The sequence below is a fragment of the Uloborus diversus genome, chromosome 8 (assembly GCF_026930045.1).
Source record: "Uloborus diversus isolate 005 chromosome 8, Udiv.v.3.1, whole genome shotgun sequence".
Lineage (NCBI taxonomy): Eukaryota > Metazoa > Arthropoda > Arachnida > Araneae > Uloboridae > Uloborus > Uloborus diversus.
In genome coordinates, this window is record NC_072738.1 from 2,227,509 (window position 1) to 2,251,960 (window position 24,452).

Sequence of the window (24,452 nt, forward strand, 5' to 3'; positions counted from 1 at the left end):
CGGTTCTGCTTGAAACTTTTCAAATTTGTCGATATCGTCTTCGTTTTCATTATGCTTTTCATCTGCTTTAGCTAGAATTTGAGCTACAATACCCTTAGAAGTAAGTACCTTGTAAATGATAACATTGGCGTCAATAATGTTTTACCTTTCAAATGCTCCTCTGATCAGAAAATTGAAAAAAAAAAAAAAAATGAAATAAAATAAAGATGCCGTCATTACTTGTTCTTTGAATTTATGATTCACACTAACTTTCGGTTGACTTTAGAATGTTAAAGGAATTTTTCCTCGAAAGGATAGCCTGAGATGTTAGTTAACAAAATTTTTCGAATCACTGAGTGTTGCTCGTTTTTGGTGGTGATTGTTCGATCAAAAGCGAGTTTTGCTCCCATAGACTTAACATTGCACCATTCAGACATTTCTTGCTAAATCCGGGTACCTCGTTAAATCACGGCTAGTTACAAGCGATTTCGAGTGTATTTTGCTTCAATTCCTTACAGCTTCAACCTCAGACCAATGTTAAACTAGACTGAACATTAAGGTTAATTTTAGGTTGTCAACATGTAAGTGGTTCTGACCAAAATCGCGTGTTTGAACGTACAAAGATCTGAACCTTTCAGCCCAGTGATTGGTCAAAAAATTCTGCTTCACACAAATTTAGTTCAACAGGTATTTTAGTAAACTCATGTATTATATTTTAAGCAATTTTTTTACTCATTGTTTGTTTTATTTTTAATTTTTCGATGTAGTTAGCAGTTTTATTAAAACACCAACTCTCATAACACCTTCATTTTATCAACTAACTATTTGCGTTGCCCGGCTTTGCCCGGTCTACCTTGAAAATAAAAATCGTGTCAAGTGACGTATATTCAACAATCAGGCGTAAAAAATAAATAAAAAAAACATCATGATTTCCCTTCCAATCAATGACGACAGATATTAAAATACGTTTAAGAAATTAAAGCCAGAAAGATGAATTTAAAATGCGTAAAAAATAAGTTTAAGGAATTGAAATGCAAAAGAAAATGGTTCACAAATTGAATGGAATCGAGATTTCTTAAACTTGATTTAAAAAGGCTTGTAACTTTTTTTCCTTTCGAGGTAAAAGCTTATTTTTTCGACCATAGATCGAGTTATATCTGGAGTAAAAAAGGTCGCTTTTTCCAATGGCCTCAAAAAGAAAACTGTGGGACAATTCCTTCACTTTTTATTGATTTATTTAATGAAGAAAGTATTGCCTAAATTTCAGCTAAGCCTAAAAAAATTCGAGCTAAAAACGCAAATAACTCCTGCCGTAATAAAATTAGAGCATTGAAACAAATTGCGTAGAACGCGGAAAATTGTACCCTTTCTAACGATATGTAATGTTAATATGTGCAAGTAATTTTTCACCCCCATATTTGAGAATTTATGTGAAAATTGGACGTAAATTGGTATAAAAAAAGAACTATTCATCGAATTTTATTCGAACTGGTCTGCTAACCTTCTCGGGAGTTAAAGGAACAAACTGTGAAAATTTCAGCAAAATCGGCCGGGTCGTTCTTGAGTTTTGCGAATTCAAACGCACAGACGCTTTTTGGGGACTTCATTTTATACTATGTAGAGATGCATATTATTTTCTCTCTTTCTATTTTTCGCCAGTGGTTTATTCTGTTTCGTGATCCAAATTTTTTTCACAATCTGCTGTTTTGATCTCTTATTGCCTGGAGAAACTTTTCAAAGCACATATCATTGACGACTAACATCACTAAATACTAGTTTAGTAATTGAATTTAGTAAATAACTCAAGAGTGTTTTAATTACTTATGTGTTGTGTAAAGGTAAATAACAAATATATCAGATACTTTATTAGAATTAACATAAGTTATGTGGAAAAAAAAATATGTAGCTATAATTTCTTGTAAGAAATTAACCGATTATTCAAGACATCACTAAAACAGCTTATAAAAAATATGCCAGGAGCACTTTCTTCACTGCAAAAATTGACCTATAACAGAAAAGTCAGGTTCCTTACAAGCCTCCATTTTTTGCACTGAAGAAGGAGTTCTTCGTAGCTCCGAAACCCATTGTATGTAATTTTCTCTTCAAATTAGGGTCATATTTTCACTAGAACTAATAATCATAGCCCTCGTAAAAGATTAATAATTACCAAATATAAGATTTCTGCACATGTCTCCTTTTTTGGAAGTTCAGTGATTAATAAATAAATTTGCTGTACTTAAATAAAACTAGTTTAAAAGTAAACAGTGAAAATTTAATAAAACATAGTGTATCGCCTACAACGCCTACCATAACAAAACCCTTTGTTCCTATCTTTCCGTCCCGCCCCTTTTTTATTTCCCTTTTATTATTTTTTTCCTCTTCTTCCCCGGTTTTATCGATCTATTTTTACTGCTGGTATTGCTCGCATCAGCTTTGAACATTCTTAGATAAAAGCCCTAGTAACTAGTTTTTTTTCTCCCTCACGTTTTATTTTTTCTCGCTACGTCTCATGTTCGAAAATTTAATTAACTGCTCTTTTTTTTTTTAAATTCTTTTCTGCAAAGCCTTGATAAATATTTTTTACAACTCGTTTTTTTTCCTACTTTATTTTCCAAACTTAAATGGAGATTACGCTGGGAGAGAATGTTTTTTTTTCTTTCTTTTTGCATAAAGCAACGTCATATTTTTCTTGCGTAATTTAAAAAATGCAGTTTAATGAAGGTAGCCATTTTTATTTTCATTTGAGGCAAAATATTTTCGACCAGAAGAGATAGTGATGACATTAAAAGTTCTGTTTGAAATGTTAAGGGTTGTCAAATAAAATTAAACAACGTATAAAATGCACAAAATTTGTAATAAAATTGTAGAAATATGTTTCCGAATCACAAGAAACTCTCATTTCAATTCAAAGAAGGTGAACTCATGAATGAAAGGACATTTGACGAAAGGGTTTTCCGTTTAAAAAAAAATACGTAACTATGATTTAAGATTTCGCATATAAAGATTGTAAAATAGTATTGCTCATAACAATTATTATTATTACTTTAATTCTGCAAAAAAAAAACCACATTTATGGGAAGAAAGCCCAAAAGATGGAGCTTCATGCAAGTGGAATTTTATTTAAAACTCATATTTTACCATTTCACCCTAATTTTTAAAAGTCAAGCAACTAACGATCTTTAATGGCTACATTAATTCCTGTTTTGGCTTTAAATTCAAACAAAATTTCACCGTAATACAGGCGTAGCGGTGTCTGCGTTCTCCTCCCGCTATCGACTGTGGTTCGTGTGTTGAGTATTAAAATACTCCACTGAACCAAATTTATCTAACTCCTAAGTAGGAGTATTTATTTGCACACTTTCTCAAGGTTACTGTACACTATATACAACAATTATATATACAATAATTATATATCGTTTCAACTGTCAGAGCCAGCACATAGCACCGCTGGTCCCCCTCCGACTTCTAGAGTCTCTCTTTTCAAAACGTCCCTCCACACCAAAGCACCAGGCTAAACTCGAGTCCCTACAGGGACTCCAGGCTAAACAATCCCAAGCAACCACGAGTGAAAGAGTTCAAATAATTATTTCCGCTAAAAAACGGAAGAAATTTAACTTTATGATTACTATTATTATTTTTTTTTTTTTTTTTCAATTTTTGACAACAATTAAAAATTATTTACGTCACTTCCGTCACACAAAAAGCTTACGGATCAGAATTTAAAAGCCCTCGCATAAAAAGTTTCACTTAAAAAAAAGACGAAGAATAAAAAGATAAATTAGTTCATTAAATATTGGGCATCCGTGTATAGAATAGAGCGATGGATTCGAATTATCGTCCTATCGGTCACTGGTATGATATGGCTTTCCGATTTTGCGGAATAACAGAATTTCGTAGTAGCGATTACAAGAGGGATTTTGCTGCGAATCCAAGAATTCACAAGGTTGATATGAAAGAAAGTTTCGTGATATCCACAACATACTAGTTTGTTGCGTAACGAACACTTTTAGTACGAATGAGGGGCTCCATTGTAGCCTTGAAATAGATGTTTGAAACATTTTTTAACACTTAGTGTGTTTAGTGCGTTATTTAATTTAATATATATTTTATTTTACTCAAAACACGATTCGCTCAAAGATTTTGTCCGGATACCTTATTCCCATGCTTCCTTTTTTGACGATTAAACATTTCTTGTTCCACTTGGATAAATTCAAAAAAATTTAACATGATAAAATAATGCAAGAATGATTAAAAGCCTTTAATCTTGTTCAGTTACCAAAAGGTAAAAGTCCTAGTTTTTTTCACGATGTAACTGTTAGTTGTTGTTTTCACGATTCGAAAATCATGTTGCAAAAATATAACGTTCAAAGCGGCAAATTGGGAATTAACTAGTGATAAATGTGGCATTTTTGGAGTGTCTCTTCAGGGATGAGGTCACAGACAGTATTACCAAAGACCATATAGCTTCGGTATTACAGTTGAAGTCGCTTATAACGAGCCCTGATTTAACGAGAACTTGGATTTAGCGAGGAAATAAAAAAGATTTGGCTGGTACAATGTTAAATCTGGGAACATTACTCGCTTTAAGCGAGCAAACTTCGTTTAAAGCGAGCAATATTTTTGTATTTCGCAAATTTTCTGTTGAGTTCTCTTCGGAAAAGATTGTCCTATTTTTAGAAAAAATTATTCCATTTACTATTTGAATTCAACCGAAAGTTAGAAATAAGATATAATTTCTGAGAATAAGTAATGACGGCCTTTTTTTTCCTTTTTGTTATTATTATTATTATTTTCAAATTCGTAGAGTAGAGGAGCATTTAAAAAATATATAATTGTTGAAGAGAATGTTATCATTTCCAAGATATACTTCCGGGAGGATATTGTAGCTCAAACTCAAGCGAATTCATATAAAAAAATAAAAATAAAAAATAAAGCGACCGCGATAAGGACAAATGTGAATAACTTGAAGCTTAACAATCCTCGACATACTCAAAATGGCTTCCAAAGTGCAGAAAAACTTCAAATTAATTTAAAGCCTCGGAAGCAACTGATGATGTTTTTCAGGCTACACGTTCCTCGAAAACAAGAAAGAGACTTGAAGACAGTTCAAAGCAAATAACCAACTTCAATGGTTCTGTACAGAAATATGAAAATACCTATGATATTTTCACGAACCCGTTTCTTACGAGCACTCGTTCATAACGCGAAAATATCACTTAACGTTAAATCCCGGTTATCACAAATTTGCCATTTCAACTGCGCTTGCGCGCGGACTTAGCTTTTTGGGCTTTCTGTTTTAAGATTTCGTGTTGCTTGTTTATATTTAGGTTGTGCTAGAGTCCCAATAAATTAATGAATGCGATTAGAGTAATTTCACAGCGATTTCGGAATACATTATATGAAACTACGGATATGAGAATAACTGATATTCTTAAGAGAAAAATGACGCTTCAATATTTATCAGTTTGGAAATATTTTTTAACATAAATGTAAAACACGTTGTGTACTTCAAAAATGATTGAAGTATTAGTACAGAAATCCGTCTTTTGCGGATATTTTACGTTAGGCGTAAACAATTTAGTATTATACATTTTTATTTAGGTTGGGGGTTCGGCTTTGTATTAGAATTGATGCTGCAATTCTAGTACGCTCTTCTGAGGTTAAAAATTTGGTCCTGAAAAAGGACAGACAAATCAGACACCGAATCCATTAATAATTAAGACGCAAAATTCAATCTTTACCGAGGCCTAAAAACTAAATCAGAGAAAACTTTGTGATTTCTAATTTTTATCTGTTACTATCTCATATTTATTACCAAATTTAAAATGTTGGTAATTAAGTTTAGCAAGATTTTTGAAATCAGCTAAGTCCGCGCGCAAGCGCAGTTGAAATGGCAAATTTGTGATAACCGGGATTTAACGTCGAGTGAAAATATCGCGGTCCTTTCACGCTCGTTGTAAGCAAGTTCCACTGTAATTCTTAATCAAAAAAAATAATAAATGGATAAATAAATTTAATTAAAAAAAGACAACAAATTGAAATGGTTTATGTCTAACTGATTAAATGCTGAATAGACATTTTAAAAAGTCTTTCACACAGTAGGGTGGTTCAAAAATACACGTTAAAAAAAAAGTTTCTCCTACATAACGGGACACCCCTCCATATTTTTAGACTTGTTGATATTAATATACTGGAAGGATTTTAGCTTCCAATTTCAACTGAAAGAGGGTGCTCAACCCCCGCCCCCGAACTTCATAAGTATGAGGAGGGGGGTTGAAAAAATAAATTGAACTGAAAAAACAATGCTACATATTTTAATATACACGAGTAATATGCATTAGGGTGTCCCAAAAAAATGAAAGTCGTTTTTTCTAACGCATACCCTCTTATTTTTTTTTCCTTTTACATAAAAACCGTTGTAAAAAAAGTTTCATGCAATTTGAAGCACGGTAATCCGTGCCGACTTGCGCCTAAAAGCCTAAACGTGCAAATAGCACGTGTATTCATAAGCAAGCGAACGCTGGCGACGCGATACTTTGCGAAGCTCAAAACAGCTGTAAATTGTGCATAGAAAACAAATGAAAACAGAAAAAAACATATGTTGGGGGAGGGGGGGGGGGGCTTATCCGTGGCAACTTGCAAACCGTCAAACGTGTCAGTACGAATACATTCCGGTCAGCGAGCGCAGTATAGAAAATAAGAAAATAACTTGTAGTAAGTTTTGAAAGTCAATTGATTTTTTTACAACGCAAATTTAAACAGATGCCTTTGAAAAACAAAAAATTGAAAAAAAAAAAAAAAAACTTTAGTTTAAAATTGAAAATTCATCATTTTATTAAATGTACATCTTTGTTGTTAAATCTGTTACCATTCTATGCAAAAGTCCCGAATTTCATAGAGAACGAAACATGGCACTGGAATAGCGAAGTTTGAAAAAAGAGATATTTTTAATAGGAGTCGTAAAACACCAAATTACAGGTTTGAAACTTGTCTCTAATGGACAAGTTCTGTCTGTTTTGTTTTATAACATTTGAGAAGTAAATTTAACCATCAGTGAAAGTGCAAATCTCGATATTCGGGAATGCATCAACTTTTGGGAAAAGATGACGCATTCCCACCTAATCGTTGCCAAATTGTGTGAATAAACTTGAAAAATCAGTATCAAATTTGGAAAGACTCCAAAAAATTGCAAAAAAAAAAAAAAAAAAATGCAGGAAGTATTCAGGCAGCGCCAACAGGAATTTGAGAGTAACTTAAACAATTTATTCAATATTGCACATGCTGATGCACTTCGGTTAATCAAAATAGAGGAAGATGGGATCTTCTTGCAACTCCAAAGAGAGCCTGGCCGATGTCGTCACTTTAGGTAAGGTTGAAAAAAAAACTGGCCGACAATGAGGAAAGGGCTCGACTTTGAGCTGTCAAAGAAGAAAACAGGCGCATGAAATACGATTCCGCTTCAACATCCTCGGAATTGTATGAACCTGTACAAGAAAATTCCTCTTCGAGCTCTAGTGAAAATATTAATTCAGAAGATTTCCCTGAAACATATAAAGCAGCACCTGGAACAAGTTTATCAGAACCTGGAACAAATATGTTAGAACCTGGAACAAGTATATCAGAACCTAGAACAAGCATTCCAGAACTGGGAACAAGTATTCCAGAAACTGGAACAAGAATTATCAGAACCTGGAACAAGTAAATATGTAATGAGGAGCCATTTTATTACTCCGAAGTCAGTTACTGTATTGGACAGGTGTCCAAGTATACGAGATTATGTGTTTATTCTTGAAGCTTCCAAAACAGGTCCTTTAAGTGGTTCTTGCGCTATTCTTGAGCAAATATTTGATAGAGAAATGCTTTCCTTTGCTTGCCGCCATCATATATATGAACTGATCTATCTAATTAAAATACAGTGCTATGGAGGAGCTGCGGAGTTGTTCCGAACTGTACCCTAACTTGGAAAATTTATTTGACTTTTGCCGTGCTGAACTCTCTAATATTACGGTCAGGGATGACTACCAAGAGTTGATAGTACTGCCTATCATATTTTTAGGTGGAGATACAGAAAATGAATTTAAAATAAGACAAACGGGAGTCATGCACCAAGCTCGATGGACGGCTCGAGCGATTTACTCCTTAAAACTATTACTATTTAGTTCACAACTAAAATTAGATACGAAGTTTGATGTCTGCTTGTTTGTAGTAACAATATACGTGAAACCATGGCTTCAATGCATTTTGGCAGTCAAAGCACCCATCAAAGATTTGTGCTTTTTGAAAAAGTGTACGAAAATGTGGACCCAATTATCTCAAAAGCTGCTCTACAAAAATTCATCCAGCATTTATGGTATGGTCAATAATATTTCATTCTTTGATGTGAAAAAGACTGTCTCAATGTTTACAGCAGTAAACGATGCAGCTGAAAAAGCGGTAAAAATGATGCAGGACTTTCATGGTTTGCTTACAGCTGATGAGGAACAAAAACAATTTGTGTTACGTTGCGTTCAAGAGCACCAGAAACTCTATCCTGACTGCAAAAAGCAAACATTGAAATAAAAAAATGTGCAGTAATGTTTCTTGTAGTCTAATATTGCTGTAAATATCTGCTTTAAATAAATTAATGTCACGTGTTGTAAGTAATTATACACTTAGCAATATTTCCACTGTAGTCGCTGTACAGGATTTCAAGTCCAACTTTGACCTCAAGTCGGCACGGGTTCCCGTTATTTTATTGCAATAAAACTTTTTTCTCATGTTTCTGAGGTGAAAAGGAAAAAATTTGGAGGGTATGCGTATTCGATTTCACAAATTTTTTTTTCGCCATTATATCTTGGGACACCCTAATATGCATATACGTTGCAATAAAATAATTATTTACGAAAAAAAAAGATGGGCCGTGGTAGCCCGATCGGTAGAGTGTCGGATTCGGGGCTGGAGGGTCCTGGGTTCGAACCTCGATGGTCGAAGACCCACCGTCGTCATTAAAGGGGACTGGGCGACGTTAAATATGCTCGTGGTCTCCATGTCCTCCAAGTGAAACGATACCTCTGGGGGTGCTAGCACTAGGTAGCTATTAGCTCCTGGACTAGTTCTAAATTCTCATTAACTGTTCGATCCGGTGATGGTGCTGCCACCTATCGGTATATAAAATAATGGAGGCAAGGCACTTAGTACGCAGTCCTCGACATAAATACAGTTGTAGCCAGTTGTGACTCTGAATAGGAATAGGAAAAAATAGATAGGGAAATGAAATGTTTCTAAACTTGTGATACTTTCAATGGTACGGCTAATGTTAAATTGAGGGGTCATGAGCACCCACTTAAAATTTGAGTATGAAGCTAAAACTTTTACAACATAATACTATAAGTATGTCTAAAAAAAATGGGGCGTGTCCTGGACTCTAAGTGAAAAAAAGTTTTTCTGAACCACCCTACTGTACACGCATGATTTATATTATTATTTTAGATTATTTTTTCGCGATTTCAATTTTTTTCGTACATTTTGAAGTTTGATTATTTTTTTCGCTTGTTTTAACTTTATCGTTTTTTTCCATATTTTTGAACTTAGAAATGTTTCATAACTAGTGACAGGATTCGAACCCTTATATTTTTCGAAACTTATCATACATACCAGGTCTTCAATTTTCATCCAACCAAAATTAATTTAAAAACTTGCAACAATTTACTCTTAGTAGTAATTAACACTTATCATTAACATACTTTCATTGAATTTAAAAATAATCTTATATAATTTTTTTTCCAGTAAGCGTATTTGAACATAAATGCTCTCTTGGAACATTGGCTGAGAATAAAATGCCTGCAACGGTATTTTATTCGCTGACATCCACAAGGAATTACACGCTACAAGCGAAAAAAGAAAATATCGATTTTTCGATTATTCCAAAAAAAAAAAAAAAAAATCCAACAGGAAAAAAAAACGAAAATTCCCCTTTTAAAGGGAAAAAAACTTCAGTCTTTAAACTTAATCATCTCTCTAAAAAAGAAAATGCGTCTGTGTGTGTGTGTGGGGGGGGGGGGGGGTTGGGGGAGGGTTTTTTTCCCCTCATTTCAGTAATGCGCTCAAGGCTTTTGGGAGCTCAAAAGAATTTTACTTTTAAATATATACAAAAAAAGAAGCCTAAAGAAAATTAAACAGAAAACATGAGTTTTAAAAAGTAAAGGAATAAAAAAAGGAAGGAAAAAAAGAGAAAAAAATTAAACGAAAATAAAAGAATGGCGGAGTGCAGAAATAAATCTTTAAGCTAACAACAATGGAGCCTTGGAACCTAATCCTCTTCTAACAAGTGCGTCAACTCTTCGTTTGCCGGTGTGTTTAAAAGCCATTGGGGAGGGAGGGGGGGGGGGGAACCCATGTACCCATTTCCAAAGCCCTTCAGAACATTTATTTTTAAATATTCATTGTTTTTTTCAAGATGTGAAACTTTAATTTATCACTTTATTAATTTATTTATTTCACGCAGAAACAGGCTACAAACATAAAAAAGTTTGTATTTAATAAAATGTAATTCCGAAAAGCTCGAAAGCACGAAAATTGAATTTGTGATCTACTCACAGTTATGTTTTTTAAAATTTTTATTTATTTATTTATCATTTAAAAAAAAATATTTATTTTTTGAATATTCGAGTGTACTGACAGAAAACGTCTGCATTTTTTCTCAATATATTAAATGCATGCTTTTTTTGAGAATACTATTGTAACTGTTTAAAAGATGTACACGTACAGTCAACCTATATAACAGTGAGCCATTTCGGTTAACTTCGCGTTACTTCAAATTTTTTAGTATACTTGACTTAAGAAAAACTAGAAGACACCGCTCTGTTATCGCCTTAGGTTATGAACTTTGTTTTCGACTCTTAATATAGTACAGTACACCGACTATAATATAGTACACCGCTCGCTGCATCATTTAATAGTTCTAAAGTAACTGTTTGGAAGCTATTTTTTAAGTTTTTGATAATATTCTTTTTACATTGTAATATTGTATGCAGCATAATAAATGACTAAAATCTTGTGGTGATGGGAAGGAACAAAGGGGGAGTCTAAAACATTTAAATGTTTTATTTCGCTGTATTAAAGTTGCACTAGGTTTACTAAAACATCTTATTTTGCATTCCATTTTTGATGTAGCTCAATCAACAACTTACATTTGTCACGTACAGGCGGGGTAAAGTGAATGGAGCAAAGTGAAATAGTTCATTTCATTTACTTATCCATTCATTTATTTATTTATTAAATTTCTTGCGCACTCATTTAGCAATTAATTGATTTGCATTCCATTTTTGATGTAGCTCAATCAACAACTTACATTTGTCGCATACAGGCGGGGTAAAGTGAATGGAGCAAAGTGAAATAGTTCATTTCATTTACTTATTCATTCATTTATTTATTTATTAAATTACTTGCGCACTCATTTAGCAATTAATTGATTTGCATTCCATTTTTGATGTAGCTCAATCAACAACTTACATTTGTCGCGTACAGGCGGGGTAAAGTGAATGGAGCAAAGTGAAATAGTTCATTTCATTTACTTATTCATTCATTTATTTATTTATTAAATTACTTGCGCACTCATTTAGCAATTAATTGATTTACATTCCTTCCTTTATTAATTCACTTATTTACTCATTCATTACTTTATTTAATCATTTATTTCTACCATTTATTATTTAAATTTATTTATTCGCTTATTATTCCATTATTTGTTCTTTTATTCACTCATTCACTATTTTATTCACTCATTAATTTTTTTGTCGCTTCATAATTAGTTTATTCGTTTATTACTTCGTTATTTACTCATTTATTCATTCATTCACTATTTTATGCTCTAATTCATTTTTCTCAACTATTAATTAATTTATGCATTCATTTGTTCATTACTTCACCATCATTTATTTATTCATTTGAATTTTGATGTCTTGAATTCAAATTATGTTTTTCGCAATTATAATTGCGATACCAGCCATTTAAAAAAACAAGAAAACCTACCAGAAGGATCCTATCGCAATTAGTGATTGCGAAAAACGTAATTTAAATTCGAGTTGTTAAATTCAAATTCTAGATTTTTTTAATGGTTTGGCTGGTGCTTTTTGAACAGTTCAAATTTTTTTAACATTGTTGCCTGCGAAAGAATTTTGAATCTTTTCATCTAAGAAACAGACTAGGTGTTTTTTTTTTTTTTTTTGTATCCCATTGACTCAAAGTGACCATAAATGGTGAGATTATTTTAAACCGGGATAATAATTTAAAATGAACTTCGCAAATATTATTTCTTAATTTCGGAAAAATATACAATAGTTTCAAAGTGTTTCTTCTATTTAATACCAAAAAAAGACCAGAACTATTAAATTAGAAGTGGAGCAGTTTATAGTAAAGACATTGTGACTCAAAGTTTTCCTGAATGACTACATTTGAAAAATTATTTCAGGAAGAAATACAACTGTTGTCATGATTGTACTCAAACAGGGGCAAGAGAGAACAGCTCCCACCCTGTTCAAAACAAAATATTTAAAATAAAACAGAATAAAACCCCAAGAAAATTAATTAGAAAACAAATCCATTGACATGTGCTTTAATTTCTAAAAGTTATCGATGAGTTCTTCCCTAATACGTTTTCAATAGATTTTTTAAGTGTATATTTCATATTTTGGAGCTCATTGCAAAGAAAATGTTATCCACGTTTTGTTCGGTTAATACCACTATGAAGGTAACGAAAGGTAATACAGTAACAAAAACTCTTCACTTGGCAAAAACTCTCTCTCAAAAAAATAAACAAATAAATAAATAAATAAATAAGTAAAAAAATTTGAATTTTGTCATCTTGATTTCAAATTATATGTTTTTGCAATCACGAGTGTGTGTGTATATGTAAGCGTGTGTGTTTGTGTGTGAGGGGTATGTGTGTGTGTAGGCATGTGTGTTTGTGTCTGTGTGCAGGCATGAGTGCGTGGGTAGTTGTGTGTATGTGTGTAGGTGTGTGTGGGGGGTATGTGTATGTGTGTGTAGGCATATGTGTTTGTGTCTGTGTGCAGGCATGAGTGTGTGGGTAGTTTTTTGTATGTGTGTAGGTGTGTGTGGGGGTATGTGTATGTGTGTGTAGGCATATGTGTTTGTGTCTGTGTGCAGGCATGAGTGTGTGGGTAATTGTGTGTATGTGAGTGTGTAGGTGTGTGTGTGTTTGTGTGTGTATGTGTAGGTGTATGTATGTGTGTGCAGGTGTATGTATGTATATGCGTGTAGGTGTGTGTATGTATGCGCGTAAGTGTAGGATGTTGACGAAACCTGGAGACGGTTTTCGCTAGAGGTGCAGCATCGTGAGGAGCCGGTCGACGGTGGTGATGCGGAGGGTGTTGGTGGGAAAAATCAAACGAACGTCAAAAACAGTCAAATGAAAGCAATAAGCAATCGTGATTGCTCAAAAAGCTTCTTTTTTTTTAATTTGAAAAAATGTTATTATACACCAGGGTAAAGTTTAAATTTCGCAAAAATCCTCCTCTAGGCTTTTCATTTGAGAATCTTCTAGCGGGGGGAGGATCAAAGGGTGGTACATACTCAATGCAGTTCAATTCTAAAAACAACAAAATGCATGCAGAAGAGCATAATTACATTGATCCCTAAATCTGGGGGACGGGCAATTGACCCGTCTCCGACTGTCCAAACGCTTGCCTCCTCCCATGTTGAGCTGGCTAGATACGTATTTGGCTGCTAGTCGAAAATCAATGTTGAAAAAGCAGACTCATTTAGTTCTGGATGAACTTCTTGTTCTTTATTTCACATTCTCACACTTTCATTTAAAACACATTTTTGGTAGATTGCACCAGTGGGAGCAAAAATTCTGCACAAAACACTCAAACAATATTTGTGCGTACTCTAGGACAAACTATTTGATGGGTGGAAAAAGATTTCAGGTAAGGATGGAGGAACCAGGACCTTAACGTATCAAAAACGTGACAGCAGTTTTTATTTTAGACTCAAAGAGTCAACACTTTGCCCTTTCGAATCCGGATTCAAGCTAAATTTCCCTTATGCTTGACGAGAGAAGAAGTACTCTTCCAAGTTTCCAAAAAGCACTAAAAGTTCCATTGTCAAAAGAACGGAGTGACAAGCTAAGTAAGTCTATTCGAAACCAGTTTTAAAGTGCTAATTATGTGGGTTTTCCCAGTTTATGTAAAATAATGATGTAAAAAAAAAAATCTGTCTGAATCAGACTGCTTGCCATCGTCTGGCATTATGTCTGTCAAACTCAGATGTGAAGTTGTTGCTGAACACGTTTAGTTAGAGCCGGTAAGTGCCATTTTTAAATAGTCTTTTTTTATTCTTGCACTGTACTGTTGGTTTGGGTTGGTGGAACGAATTTTTTAATTGTTGCCAACAAATTAATAATAGTAATTATAAAATTCATTGTTTATAAAGACAACAAATTAATATTGTGACTGAAGTAATTCAAGGCATACATAGATTAAAACTCCTCAAACTCAAGAAACTCCTCAAATAGGTTTTCCTCCGATTCAAGTCTTCACTTTTAACTCTCGAGAACCCACGTCAAAGTCAGTGACTGGAAAACTCACGAGTGAAAAGTTTTCTCACACCACATTTTTCTCAAAAAAGAAAAAAAATATTTGAAATGTTTTTTAGTTAAAAATATTTCATTTATTACTTGTTCTCAACACCAAAGCCCCTCAACCCTCGTTTATCACGGTTAATTCGTTCCAGACTTTACCGCGGTAACTGAATTTCCGCGAAGTAGGATTCTGTATATATTTTTCTACTTAGAGCGCATAAAACTTACTTACGGCAATTTAAATAGGTTTTTATCATAGTTAGAGCCCCCTAGACATAAAACAGCACCCTTAGCCATCATTACATTTGTATAACTTAATATATTGCACAAAATATGAGAAAATTAGGTATGTTAGACGTAATAGATATCACATTGTTAATTATTGGGGAATAAACAACACACACATGCAGTTCTTACACACTACTACTAGTCTATTATAAAGCCTCAACTTGTTCGACGATGAATCAATTGCCCGTTAGTGACCGTAAAAGCAGGAGCCCCCGTTCTTCCCCCTCTCTGCATTTACGTATACAACTTAAAAAGCTAGTGCATTGTTGAACACCATTTACAGATGTATTTATCCCCTAGTAATAATACAGTGATTTATACTTTCCAGTTAGTGCTTAACGGTTAAAATGAGATAGCGATTCCCTACACTTTCTTCGGCGATTTTGTACCTCCACATACAACTAACCCCTCAGACCTTACTTGAAAGACATATACTTTGTTATTCTTTTGTAGAAAAAAGTTTACACGAGCGCATAAAAAAGGCTAATTACTGTATTTGAGAAGAAGAAAAAACCCTAGAAAAAACCGCGATATAATGAAGCCGCGAAAGTCGAAGCGCGAAGTAGCGAGAGACGACTGTAATAGTATTTAATGAAAAAAATGAAATATTTCATGAAGCAAAATATAAAAAATATATTTTTCTTTGTGTGGGTATTTTGCTCACGGCGTGAATTCTGTAGGTTTAAAAGCTTTATGAAAAAGCTTTCTTTAAATACACTTTTTAATTTTTCATTTTAAATACAATCCTCGGTTCAATGTTATTTTCTATAAATATCAATTGCTACGGATTTGCATTTTCGGGTAGTCAACTGCAAATAATTCAAAAAAATGTTCTTTTAATAGCCGCAATGTTATTGGCAGAAGGCAAAATCTTCAAGAAACTGTGATATAGTGACTCTTTATGAAGAGACTCTGTGTGACTCTTTATAAAGATCAATGGGTTAGTACACGATTCATACGGCCGGTGCCAGATTTTCGTTTCGAGAAAGGTTTTACCAAACACATTTTTCGTGAAATCTACAGAGTGTTCCGTTTTAACCTGCAAGACCTTTATTTTCGCAACCGTTAGTCCTAGGTGTATACTTCCAATTGCAAAAAGGTTCAAAATCAGATGCAGAGTTAAGATATTGAAAGTTTGAAGCAAAAATAAAAATGAGTCAAAAAATACGAAATTTAACTTTTTATGCGGGCCTCATGTCCCCTAACTTATATTCAGGGAAACAATCTCCATTGAAAGTTATTACTGACACAAAAAGCTTGACATTTGTGCGACCAGAACTCAGTGAGATATTCCAGGTTAAAGTTTTGAGGGACCATACAAAAGATGAGATTGGAACTTACCGCACTTTCAGAAAAATGACAGGTCGCCAAAGTAAAAAAAAACAAGGTATTTATACGTGAAATACACCGCCACCTGGCTAATGGACGGTAATTTACTGAAGGTATTTATATTTTTCATTGCTATTCAAAAATAAATGCAAATGTTATGCCGTGATATACGCAAAAACACACGACAAAACCTCAAACAGTTTGAAAAACCACACTCTAAGCACAAGTATAATTTTAAACACATGTTAACTGCTATATTTTCCCCTAAAAGGCGTTATTGACGGCGAGTGAAAACTGGTGTAAGTCACAAAACGCTGCGTTTCATATCTCGGTGAATATTGGTCGTACTAATTTCAAACTTTTTGCATTGGAATTGTTTTCCAATGGAGAATATTTCCCTAAACATAAGTTAGGGGACATGGGGCCCGTATAAAAAATTAAATTTTGTAATTTTTGATTTATTTTTATTTTTACTTCAAACTTTCAAACTGATTTTGAAAATTTTTGCAATTGGAAACATACATCGATTACTAACGGTTGCGAAAATAAAGGTCGTGCAGGTTAAAACGGAACACCCTGCATATGATCAATTCAATTGGATTTTATTCTTATCCTCCATTAATTTTCCTTACACTAGGCTCTTTGGGGGATGCTGCTGGCATTAACATGAGCAAACGGTAAAACATGAAGTATCTCTTTAAATAATTTTTTTAAAAATCTCATGTGTGTACTACATAACTTTATCGATGTTAAATATTCAATGTCGTTTTAACAACTCAAAAAAGTAGGTACATGTACTCATATACGCACATTCGAAGTAACAATTCTTAAATTCATATTTATTGACGTTTATAAAACACGTTAAATAATGAATTTGGTACTTTCAAATTTAAAGAATTGTGATACTCATGTTAGCGCCAGGTATTCAAAATCTGAGGGAAACCGCTGTACTATTTTGTAGGAATTAATGTTAAGAATAACTGCACTAAAAGTAAATACTTCAGACAGTGCACTGAGCTGTGTGAAACAATTCTTCAACAATAATTGTTTCCTTTTACAGATGAAGTTGAAAAAATAAGTAAGCAAAATAAATGAATAATGAAATAGTAATCGTAATTTTTTAAAGCTAAGTAAAAAAAAAAAAAAAAAAAGACGAAGCAACGAACAAAAGACGAACGAACTAACGAAGAGCTCTTTTTGGGATGAGTTTTAACCCACCCCTTAAATACAGCCTTGAGCCTGTGTACCAAGTTTCAATTACTTTAGTTCATTAGGACACACTCTAATGTGGCTCCTAGTAGGGAAACTTTAATTTTAACCACCCTGTTTAAATAACTTATAGAGTTAAAGCAAATTATTCTCATTTTTGTACAAACGAAGTTCTGAGATCCACCTATAAAATAATTAAAAAAAAATTAATTTGAACTTTGACATCTTGAATTCAAATTATGTTTTTCGCAATCACGAGTGTGTGTGTGCATGTAGGCCTGTGTTTGTGTGTGTGTGGGGGGGGGGGGGGTATGTGTATGTGTGGGTAGTTGTGTGTATGTGTAGGTGTGTAGGTGTGTGTATGTGCGTGTAGGTGTGTGTATATGCGTGTAGGTATGTGTATGTGTGTGTATGTATGCGTGTGTGTGTGTGTGTAGGTGTATGTATATATGTGTGTAGGTGCGTGTATGTATGCGCGTGTGTGTAGGACATGGATGCAACCTTTAGACGGCTTTCGCTATAGGAGCAGCATCGTGAGGAGCCGGTCGACGGTGATGCTGCAGAGGGAGGTGGTGAGAAAATAAAATCATAGGACATCAAAACAGTAAAATGAGAGCAATAAGCAATCGTGATTGCTCAAAAAAACTCGTAACTTTAGTGTAACTCCAAATGAGATTTACCCCGCAGCATTGTTAATAGTATTGTATGCACGGAATTATTGTATACACGTAAAGATGACTTTCATAAGGTGTGCTTATGTGGTCAATTGAATTATTTAATGAATTTTGCATATAAACATTTATTCATTTTATCTAACGTTAATCTTCTGGATGTTCGCTTTTTGTTTTAACGAAATTGTTTTGGAATACACATTCTTAAAGATAAAAGCAAAAATCAATGCAAAAATATACGTATTAACTACTTATAGCGAATTAAGTTAGAAATTACGCTTAGTAAACAATCTCAAAACAAGGTTCAAGATCGTATTCTTTAAGTATTGACTCGAAATAAACATTTTTTTTCCCTGTTTTGAAATTGCAAAAGACAAGCTGTCAAGCTACATACCTCAGAAAATATACATTGGATGGAATGACGTCACTAACAATGAAACTCGCACCACGGAATGATAATTTGACAATATTTTTTGGTAATGTTTGACATTCAGGGAAATGCTTTATTTTGACAAAGCTGAACTGGATCCGGTAACTTAACTGTTTTACTGGTAAGAATGTCATTTTAATAGAATGAAGAAACGAAAAAGTGGTCAACAACGAACGCTATCTACTAGAGTTTAGGGCTCATCCACTGGAGTTAGGGTTAAAATATCAACTATCAAAATACAGTAACCTGTGTAAGTTGACCACTCGCGGTGCAGCACTTTGGCGGTCAACTTAGGCAGGTGGTCAACTTATAAAAGGCGGTAATTTTTTTTTTTTTTTTTTTTTTTTGTCATTTCTTGCACCATGTTTTCATTTTTTGAGGAATTCACCCTTACTCTTTCTGTTCAACTCACTTTCAGTGTTTAACATTTTATTAAAAGTGAAACAATGATTAAAAATACTATTCAAATAATTTTGCTATTTTTTCCTTGTTTTTAATTATATTAGACACTGTAGGTTTAGAAATTCCATATATGCCAGCTAATTTTCTCTGGCTTTCTCCATTTTCAATTAATTTTAATATTTCATACTTTTTATTAATCTCAAGTTCAACTAACTTTCTTTTTGAAGCCTTTTTATGTACAGCACAAAGAGTAACAAGCTCGACTCTCCCAGTTCATAAAGTCAAAATTAAAATGTCCTATCTCTTAATCCCTTGCACCAGAAACATGTAACTTTACTCATTAGCAGGCCCAGATCTGTGTACCCGAAGTGTGAGGGGCCCACTTCCTTAAAGGGACTAATGGCCCTAGAAATTGAAGAAAAAATAGAAAAAAAACTAGCACTAAGACTTATGCACTTTACAAATAGACACTGCTGACCACTAGGGAGGGGCCCAACATATTTTGTTACAGGGGGGCCCAAAATATATAGATCCGGGCCAGCTCTTTTTGCACAATTCCTGTGTTGCCACAACATATTGCAACTGAAAGAAAAGATTTTGAACTTTTCTACTGACACCTATTTTCATTGAACAAGTACAAAAAGCTATCTCAAATAGAACAACAAATGAAAAACAAGTTTGGAGAATAAAGAGCAGCATAAGCTTTATGCTGCTGTTTAGTCAGTAAAATGCTAGTCTGTCATCAAAGCATTAAAAACATTCTTACAAAGCTATCAAATAATAATAATAATAATAATAAAGTAAATAAATAATAAACTAAAATAATTTGCTGAAGAAAGTTTAAAAAAATAAACCAAGTGGTCAACTTACAAAGGGTTTTTTACAATACTCCAAACTAAATTTGGCGTACAATAGTGGTCAAGATAGACAGGTGGTCAAGATAGAGAGGTGGTCAAGTTACAGAGGTTTTCCTTCATTATATGAGATAAGACTAATTCCGTTCCTGACAAAAGCGGTCAACATAGACAGGTGGTCAACTTACAAGGGTGGTCAACTTTACAGGTTTTACTATTTCCAAACAGGAAATTGCTTCTATCAAATGTAGAAACGATTTTCACCCGTCATACTTTTGATGGGCAATTTTCTAGTTACAAATGAAGTTGGAAACATATGACGTATTATTACATAACTTTGCCCATGTGATGTAATCAAAATTATGTTATAATGGTTTGTAAGTTTTAAAAGCAGTTTCAAAAAATTATCACTTGTAAGAATCTCTTATATAATTAAAAACTGAGCGTATCTATGTATGTCCAAGCTTCTTCTCCCGAATGACAGTGAACTGAACATCGAACCAGGTATTGATGGATTCGTCATCCTCCCGTCTTCATGTTTGGCTATTTAACATAATCCTCCGATAATAATTAGCGGAGATATCAATTATGATGCTTGGATTTCGACATAAAATCCCTATTTTTCGAAGGCTTTCCTCCATTCAAATTATTATTCAGTGCTTCATCTCGACTTTCCACAACAATGCTGTTCTTTATTAAAATGTATAGCGTGAAGAAAATCATTGAGATAAAAGTTTTTGTTTTGAGGCTTTTCCTGTAATCAGGGGATTTAAAATGTTTACTTTTTGAGGTTTTTCCGCAATCTGCCGCAAAGTTTCACTGACTTTTTTTTTTTGGTTCAAGCCTGAGTGTTGAACTCGCGTCACTTGACATAACTTTTATTTTCGAGGTGGACCGTGCAAAGCCGGGCGACGCAGCTAGTTAGAATAATTTTGTGTAAATAATTGAAGGCAGTACAGAATAATGCACTACGATACTGAAATTGGGAATAAGTTTTTCAATGAGATTGACGCAAGGCCTGATTAATTCACAGACCAACTAGGCCTGGTACTACGGGGCCCCATCAGTCTAAGGCACCCCAAATTTTAAAAAATAAACCTATGCATTGCACTAAAAAACTATGCATTTTTGAGAAAATAATAAAAAAAATCCTCTTTTAAGTAAATGTTAAACATTTTTTTCGCATTGACTTAAATTGATAGAATAGAGAGGGGGGGGGGTGGCCTCTAAAGTATTGTGCGCCTTGGGCCTCACTTTTAGTTAGTCAGGCTTTGGACTGACGTGCAACTGATAAATGTATTAACGAAAGCGTTACTGCCGAAACTACTAACAACATTCAATCGACCCTTTTTTTTACGTTAAATTAAATATAATGTTAAATTACAGTATTGTGGCAATAAATTGGGAAATGCATTTTTTTTTCAAAAAAAAAAAAAAAAAATCAAGTTTATTCAAGTTTTTCATGAATACATTTGAAACTAATAATTAATATGACCTTCCCGAGGCTTGATAACATCACAGACACGTTTTGGCATGGAATGTACTAGACTGGCACATATAGTTTTAAGTTCAACGTCTTTATACCATATGTTAATAACAGACGAAATTAGCTTTTCCATCGTAGTACTGTCAAACTTATGAAGACGTTTTTCAACGATAGTCCACAAATTTTTCAATCGGATTTAAGCCCGGTCAGTTTCCGGGCCAATCCAGTGCAGTGAGTTTGTTTTTAAAGCAGCAATTGGCAATTTGCTTCGATGTAGGACATCTCGTGTCGTCTTGTTGAAAAAGGCCATCTTAGTTCGGCCAAAGTTTAGACATGGTTGGAAGCACATTTTGGGTCAGTATCGGTTCGTAGCTGTCATCATTCCTTCTACGGGAACAAGGGATTCTGTGCCTGAAACACAGAATCAACCCCAAAACGTCTTTTTGGGCGGATACTTGGGTGCTTGATTAATGTGTTGCGGACGAAAAGGTTCTCCTTTGCTCCTTTTCACGAATCCCTGAACCACAAAACGTGTTTCGTCAGGGAAAAAAAACCTTTTCCCAGTCCTTCTCACTCCATGTTTTGTATTTTTACGCCCATTCTAATCTTTTTTGCTTCTTTTTACGAAAAAGGAAGTATTGTATTCGCGAAAAAATTTTCACTCAAAAATCGATCTTAATTTCCATTTTGCTCACCCCCAAATGAATGTTGAGTTTTTTTTCCACCCGACCACACGTACATATGTACCTAAGAACGTATAGACGCCCGAAATATCCATTTTGAAGTTTCCTGAATTAATTACAACGAGTTTTCTCGTGACGTCTGTATGTACGTTGTACGTATGTATGTGCGTATGTGTGTCGCATAACTCACGAACGGTATGTCCTAGAAAATTGAAATTTGGTACGTAGACTCCTAGTGGGGTGTAGTTGTGCACCTCCTTTTTTGGTTGCATTCGGGTGTTTCTAAAGGGGTCTTTTGCACCTTTTTGGGGGGAAATCATTGTTAATTTCGATGCAAACGCAAGTGTTATAATTTGGCGGACACTTGGCGATATATCGCCAGTCTTTTGGTCGCCAAGTTTTGTAGCCAACTTGGCGACAAATTTGGCGGATTTTTTTTTAAAATCTTGTTTCAATGTGGCCATTGTTGGTGATATTTAGAGAGTTAGAGAGAGAATCACATTAAATTTGCAATAACAGAGAAATAACATTAAATTGGAGTAAAAGGAAGTCATGTGATGCACACATCAGCTCGTTTCTTCATGCGAAGCGTGACAAACTGCTTCTTGAACGGTCGACGTGCTTTCCGCCCACGTTTTAAAAGCCAGTATCTCACTGTTGAAGGTGCAATGTCAACTCCAGCTGCCACCATGGACTTGAACAGATCAAAACTAGTCAGTCAAGGATGCATAATAGAGGTGGGCATTGTCGTTCTTTTCAATGATCCGTTCATCAGAGGATCGTTCATTCTTTTGATCCGTTCATTCAACTCGTTCATTTGAACGACTTCGTTCATTTGAAAAAAGTTGCAGGCGATCTCTCAGCAAGTGTAAGTTGTATTTTTTAAGGCCTCATGTAAGTTACTACTAACGTAGATGGCGTGTTTTAATTAATTACTGTAACCGTAACCAGACTTTGTTTATAAGAGGGGTTCGCACTTTCACTCATTTTAAAGTAAAATGGGGTAAGTGCGTTCCATGTTGTGGGGGCAAGCGACTCATTTCATTTGCCTTTAATTTTGCTTGGAATTCCTATTTTCAGTTCACTCTTTATTTACCCTTTTCAATAACTTATAATGAATTCCAATTTCGCATTCAATTTGGAAAATGGTGAGAACCTATGCTCGAGAGAACGGATCAAGAGAAATCGTATTTGAAGGATAAACTCTAAGCAACATTAGTCTTTGTAAAAATTGTAAAATGATTGGTCAATTAGATAATTTTAACGTAGCAGTTAGATAATTTGGTATTCCAAAACAAACTTTTGTAGTGCATTTAAAAGCTAGGTGAGGCTGGATATGTCTGTGTGGAAGAGTTACTGCGATTCTTCAATTAGTGTAAAGAACACAGTTTAGATAAAAGCAACGATTATGTGACCGTAATGAATTAAAAAGCAATCAACGATAAAGATTTACGGACTGAAGAAATCCAAAAATCAGAAAATATTAAATTTTTAGAAAATAAAAAAGGGAGATTAGGTCCATATCTTCTGCAGAATAAGCAAATAAAAATACACTGCTCGACATTGAAAATGCAACACCAAGAAGGAGTGTTCAGAAATTTATGCAAATTTTAGACTAGACGTGCATCACTAAGTTATGTAAATGATGTGAAATACGCAGCTCTCCGACGCACATGAAGTAAGATATAAGGGAAGGAACTTGCTATATTCGTGTCGTTATTTCTGACTGGAGAATTATCGAAGAAATTTTGTTTTTGTGTTGGAGGATACGTGTAACACGAGAGAATGCCAGGCCGCCGTCAACGAAGGCACGTCCAGCAGATAGACGATTTTACGAGGGGTATGGTGATCGGACTTAGAAGGGGAAGTTGGTCCGTACGTCAAATCGCAGCTGATACCCACATGGATGCGAGCACGGTGCATCGGCTGTGCCGAAGATGGTTGGAACAACGAAATGTGGCAAGATTGAGGGGTGCAGGGGCAGCCAGAGTGACGTCAGAACGCGTGGATTGACATATCCACCGACAAGCTGTAGCAGACCCAAAAGTTACTTGTTCATCGATTCTGCAGCAGGCGCAAGATACCCTGAATGTTCCCGTGTCAACCAGAACCATTTCCTGTCGTTTGGTCGCACGTGGTCTGAAATCACGGCGTCCGCTAAGAAGACTGTCATTGACCCCACAACATAGACAGCAGCGTTTAGTATGGTGCCGGACAAGAGCGACGTTTATTACAGAATAGCGAAATGTCGTGTTCTCAGATGAATCCCGCTTCTGTTTATCCAGTTATAGTCGCCGCATACGTGTGTGGCTTCGACGTGGAGACAGATCTGATTCGGCAATAACTGTGGAACGTCCTGTGGAAATAATTTGCTGCGGCCGGTGGCAATCCCTTAACTTCAAGGGCTACCTAATGCAATTTTTTTGCAGGGTAACGCCCGACCACACAGTGCTCGCATCAGCCAACGTGCTTTCCAAGGCACACAGATGCTCCCCTGGCCACCATACTCTCCTGACCTGTCACCAATCGAATATGCGTGG

The 24,452-nt window shown here is 34.6% G+C and overlaps 1 protein-coding gene across 2 annotated transcripts in view; it reads left to right on the top strand.

The window, feature by feature from the left end:
* The window catches only part of LOC129227450 (uncharacterized), a 39,513-nt gene that overhangs the window by 9,470 nt on the left and 5,591 nt on the right, over window positions 1–24,452 (top strand). Inside the window, exon 1 of one of the 2 annotated variants that reach the window (XM_054862010.1) lies at window positions 14,222–14,283. The exons of the other annotated variant lie outside the window; for it this stretch is intronic. The gene's annotated coding sequence lies outside the window, so the exon portion shown is untranslated. Of the gene's footprint in view, window positions 1–14,221; window positions 14,284–24,452 lie in introns of those variants that run through there. 2 annotated transcript variants of the gene reach the window in all.